General features: G+C 41.0%; 1 pseudogene; it reads right to left on the minus strand.

Annotated features, from left to right (window-relative positions):
• The window catches only part of LOC105742457, a 187,428-nt pseudogene extending 186,024 nt beyond the window's left edge, over positions 1-1,404 (minus strand).
• Between the last annotated feature and the right edge of the window lie 4,242 nt (positions 1,405-5,646).

Raw genomic sequence — 5,646 nt, forward strand, 5'->3', positions numbered from 1 at the left:
TATTATTATTATTATTATTTTAAATGTATTTGATTGTTACAGAGTCTCACTATGCAACTCTGATAGTGATCCTCTTATTTTCAGCCTCCCCAGTGCTAGGATTACAGGTGTGTGCCACTATGCCCAGACTCTGTGGCCAGCTCAGCCCATGCTCGGGGCTGGACTGGCATGGCATATGATGCCGGGGATCCAACCTCTGTCCTTTTGTTTGCCTAAGCTTGCTGAAATAGGTGCTTTAGTCTGCTGAGCTATCTAGCTGGCCCAAGATTTCATTATTAATAAATTTGTATAATACTTTTGTGTTACATATCTCTTTATTTATAGAAAGTAATACAGAGTAGGGATGGAAAGATTAATATTTTCATTTTAGCAGTAAACATACTGACATGTACAAGCCCAAGTCATGGGTCACTATGATGGTTTTTAGCCAAAGGAGCTTTCAAAGTAAACACAAATCCCAAGCAATGGGTTAAGGACTCAAGTTTGAATTAACATCTTTCCCTAAGATGTTTTGTGTGCATCTCATCTCACCACCACCCTCTTCCCACTAAGAATTTTTGTCTTCCTTAATCTTAAGGAGAAATGAAAAACTGTTGTTTTTATTTTTTTTAATGTATCAGTTATTTAATTAGGTACTTAGTAAGAAATTTAGAATACTAACATGAGGAAAAATTCCATTTGTCAGAGCAAAAACAGATCACAGGCAGCCCCACAGCTGAGGAACAGCTTTGATATTTGCTAAAATCTATGAGTCCATCGCATTCTGATCCACCTTGCAATGCTCTGAAATCTGGTATCTCCCTTTCTCCATGTTGAAGATCTCATCCTCCTGCTGTCTGGGTTTCTGCAGCTTCTTCTTGAACACCAGTGAAGTGCTTGGGGATTTTCACTTTGCTGATATCAAGTTTTGTAGAGGTGCCAATGACAAATTTCTGGTGTGTTCTTTGTAGAGGAACACAATTAAGGCTAAGAGGCCCAGTCACAAGTAGTAAGCCCCTGGCCAACTGCATCAGGAAGACCACTCTCTTGCCTCTGTGACACTCATTGAGGATGATCAAGATGGTGCCAGGAGTGATGCTAGCTCGAAGTTTCCTCACTCACTGACTAAAGGGTTTCTTCCCGTGGCTCAAGAGTTTTTGAGGCACATCTTCAGTAGGGCAGTATCTAGGCATTTTTTGAAACTTAACCACTCGGCTACCTCCATTCTTGTCCCCACCCACTGGTTTTGTGATCATAGCAAGAACTTTCTCCTTCCTTTTCTTCTCAACTTTTGATTTAGCAGCTGTGTACTTTCTTTTGCACAAAGCCTTTCTCAAATACATAGCAGATCGGGAGTATCTACCAATTCCTCTCACCAGGACAGGATTTAAGCTGCAGTGGGGCTGCCCTTTCTCGGACTTTTTTTGCCTTCACCTTACCCTTTTTACCAGTACCACTGGCAGAAGCCTTCTTGGCTTTGGGTTTCTTCTCTTTACTGTGTGGCTTCTCAGTTTTTTCACCCACCGTCTTGCAAGATGGAAAAGAGAACTAAGTTTCCATGTTGTTTTTAGGCATTATCAACATGATAGAAATTTGCAGTACCAGGAGCACAAAATTGCCTTCTGTGTTCCTGTGTCACTGGGTCTCCACAGTGTCTAGCTCAAGCCCTGGAAGTTCTCCCCCCAAGTGCACCACCCTGGTGCTAAAATGATGGTTGCACTGCCACCTTCTAAACATGGGGATTTGAGCTAGTGACAAGACAGGATGACATAGCTGAAATACACAATCTCAATAAAATTGAATAAAATCTGGGAAGCAGAGGTAAAAGGAGAGATGCAGCATACCTTCTGTTAGAAAGCATCATGCTGCCTGCAATTTCCTGAGAATGTATTTTATGCCCTACACAATATGTCTCCTTTCAGCCTGTATCAAGATTATGCTGGAAGAGGGCCAGGAGATAGCTCAGTGGTCTAAAGCATCTGCTTAGACAAGCTTAGGCAAAAGCACAAGGACTGCAGCTCGATCCCTGGCATGACATGCTGTGCCAGCCCTGCCCCCAGGGTGGGCTGATCTGGCCACAAAAAAAAAAAAAAGGAAAGAAATAAAAAAATGAAAAGAAAAAGATTATGCTGGAAAAAGCAGACACGGAGAACAACAGCATTTATTTTATTGGGAAAAAAATAAACCTATGAGAATTGTAGGTCTTGGGCCATAGAACGGCTTAAAAATCTTGGGACTTGGGTTATGCTAATATGGCAAGTGCTTCTTTAGCGTGGATTTTGTCAGAGCTGCAAACCCTTCTTCTTTTGGTTGAGGTTGCTGCTGGGCTGCTGGTCACCACTGTTCTCCCAGAGCAGCAAGGACTCCTCTGGAGCTGGCAGAAGACCTGCCTCCAGTTCACCCAGGCTGTGGTTTGTGTGTCAGACCAAGTGTGGTCTTCAGCCTTTGCCTGCATGGAGACTGAGGAGGACTCCTTGGAGCTGGTCTTTCACTTATTGTCTGCTGAGAAAAGGAGGATGAGTAGATAATGCAAAGTCCCAGAAAAGCAGCATCTATTTACTTGTTTATGCGACACAAATTATTTTACCAGAAATAGCATGACTATAAATGCCCACTCCCCTTCCTTCCTTCTTCCTTCTTTCTTCTCTTTGTTTCCTTCCTTCCTTCCTTCCTCCCTTCCTCCCACTGTCCTTCCCTCCCCCCTTCTGTCCCTTCATGTCTCTTTGTCTTTGGCATGATTAACCCTTTTCTTCCTTCCAGCTCTGCACTCACTTAAGCAAATTCATCTTCCCTGAGCATTGCTGGCATCTTCAGGACTTGGGCGATGCCTTTGCTTTCTGCTTGTTTGCATGTGGGGAGGTCCTCATGTGTATCCTGTTCTTCATGACTGACCTGAGCTGGACGTGTGGGGCAGTTGATGCCTAACTGTAAATCTTCCTTAGGTGGTTCCCCAAACAGGAGGGCTTTGTCTTTGTTGTATTTCTGAATTTATCAGACTCCTGATATTCTTCGCTGTTTTGAACTTTTTCCTTACCTGGCTGATCTTCACTGTGCTCCTTCTCATCTTCCTCAGTAGATTTAGTTAGTGTGCTGTAATCATATTTTTCATATTACTGAATTTCTTCATAATGTTACAAGGGCCAGGCAGATAGCTCACCAGCACAATTGCTTAACTGGCAAGTGCAAGGTCATGAGTTCAACCCTCAGTACCAAAAAAAAAAAAAAAACGAAAAACATAGCATTACTGATCTTCCTTACTGTTCTCCATGTCTTCCTTGCTCTTCTGGTTTTCTCTGTTGTTTTTCATAGTCCTCATTAGAGTCAATTAGTGTGCTCTCATCACGTCTTTCATATATTTGAATTTATTCATAAAGCTCATAGTCTTTATCCTAGTTACTTTTTTCTCATTGCTGGGACAAAATACCCAACACCCAAAATTAAAGAAGAAAAGGTTCATTTAGCTCACAGTTAGTGGAGGTTTCAGTCAAAACTCTGCTGGCTCCAAGGCAGAGTGGCACGTGGGACAGGGCAGCAGTTCATCGCAGTGGAAACAGCAAAACTCAAGAGCAAAAGGGAGGAGTAGCGGCAACAATGGCTGCAGCAAGCAAGTCTGTGTCCCTGATGCTGCATTCAGGCTGTCTTCCCCAGGCACTCACCCCCATAATCCTAGCACTGGATCATGATTTAATTACAGAGTTGAGAAGTTTTCCCCATGACTGCATGAGGCTATTGGAGGACAACTAGACAGAAGACACAGCAGTCTTCTTTGTTACACTTTTTCTGTTATATTATTCTGATTTTCACTTTCCTTTTTTTCCATCTTACTTAGTTGATTCAGTTAGCAATGCTGTGAAGTTATCGGGTTGTATCTCCAGTCTCTGTCAAGTTCTGAGACTTCAGAAGAAGAAAATGAAGAAAAGGATGTTGGGGAGAAGAATACATGTACTTAAATAACAATAAGGTACATTTCCTTTTTTCAAATACTGAATTATCCCATTGAGGTGAAAGTGCATTCTATAAACCCTTCTCCTAGGAGGGGAATAAGAGGTGGTTGTCTCTCTGTAAAAGCTTATACCACCGTATAAGTGTATATAGTAATCTCTCTAGGAATCATGACTAGATTCCTCTCATCTATCTTATGTTGGTTGAAAAAACTTACATCATAAGAGAAAATGATATTTGCATAAAATTTGAAAAACACAGGAAAGAATAAAGATGAAAATAGTTATTCTTTTGATCTCACCATCCAGAAATAAGGATACTCATCACTAAAGCTATTTGGTGGACTTTTGAATAATCTTTGCTTCTACTTGAATATATATAATTTAGAGACATAGCCAAGAATTCATGGATGTCACATGAAGATAAATTCAAATCATTACATTTATGACATAGTGTCCCTGTAGTAATCATATAGGGCCACTTAGTAATTATTAGCTACCCTCTTCATTGATCATACATTAATGACCAATAGGTTAGGTAACCAGTAACCATTAGACTATGTAGAATATTCACAGTGGTCCTATAAATATTAGGGTTTATTTATTTATTTATTGTATGTTAGGGAAGGGTCTACAGGATATTCAGGGTCTCACTAGTAGCCTGGACTCAGATCTGCTTGTTTACAGTCTCCAAAGAACTGGGATTACAGGCACAAGACACCACACCCAGTCTCAATTGCCCTCTCAGTGTGCCCCTTGGGCAGGGCCAGCACGGCAGGCCAGGAATCAAACCCCTGGCCCTTGAGCGTACTTGCAGGTGCTTTAATCTTCTGATCTATTTGACTGGCCCTTGACTATTAGGTTTTAATCTGTAACAAACTCATTAACTCATCCATAAATTTTGGACTGTGTCTGTCATTCTTTTTCTGTATGTGGGAATCTATGGGCATAAGTTCAGAAATATGTTGGAGTTTTACTGTATCCCACACCAAACTATTTTCTACAAAGTTTATATCCACCCCTACATGGCTTTCATCCCACCAAATAACACCATATTCAGCATATTTCTTTCCATAATGCTCTCTAGCTATTTAAGAAAGACTAGAAGAACATGTAGTTGGCTTGCTTACATACTGCTCCAGTCTGCAGTATCCTGCCCTGCTGGCTACTCACCTAGAAAATAAGCTCTGAATCTTGAGTACTGATGAGAAGTCCATCAGGGTTTGAGTCTGTGTGCCCAAGAGAAAACACAAATCTATGTTTTACGGGTATTAATTACTATGGCAACATTGAACCAAGTTAACATGAGAGATATGATAAGAGAAGGAGGAGGGGAAGAATACTACAGAATCAGTTCATTTTTTTCTAAAATATTCTATACATGCACCATGCATAAACACAAATGACATAGGGTCGCTTTTCTCTTTTATTGTGTAGTCTAAGATGATCTATGTCTTCAGAATATGTAGAGCCTCTTTGAGAAGTATAAATCAACTTAAAGAACAAGGTGTACATGCTGCAGAAGAACTTACAAATGATATCATGAGAAGACTTACAAGGGCAGTCATGGAGCCAGGCTGGGCGAAGAGCCTTTAATAGCTTCTTAGGGTAATGCTTTGAATCTGAAGACTTGCGAAGCAGCAAGGAGGCCAGCATGGGGGCACAGGCCAGTAATCTCAGCATTTGTAGGGTGAAGAAGAGTGATTATAAATCAGAAATATTATAT

The sequence above is a fragment of the Octodon degus genome, unplaced genomic scaffold (assembly GCF_000260255.1).
Source record: "Octodon degus isolate 3935 unplaced genomic scaffold, OctDeg1.0 scaffold00053, whole genome shotgun sequence".
In the NCBI taxonomy this organism is placed as follows: Eukaryota; Metazoa; Chordata; class Mammalia; order Rodentia; family Octodontidae; genus Octodon; species Octodon degus.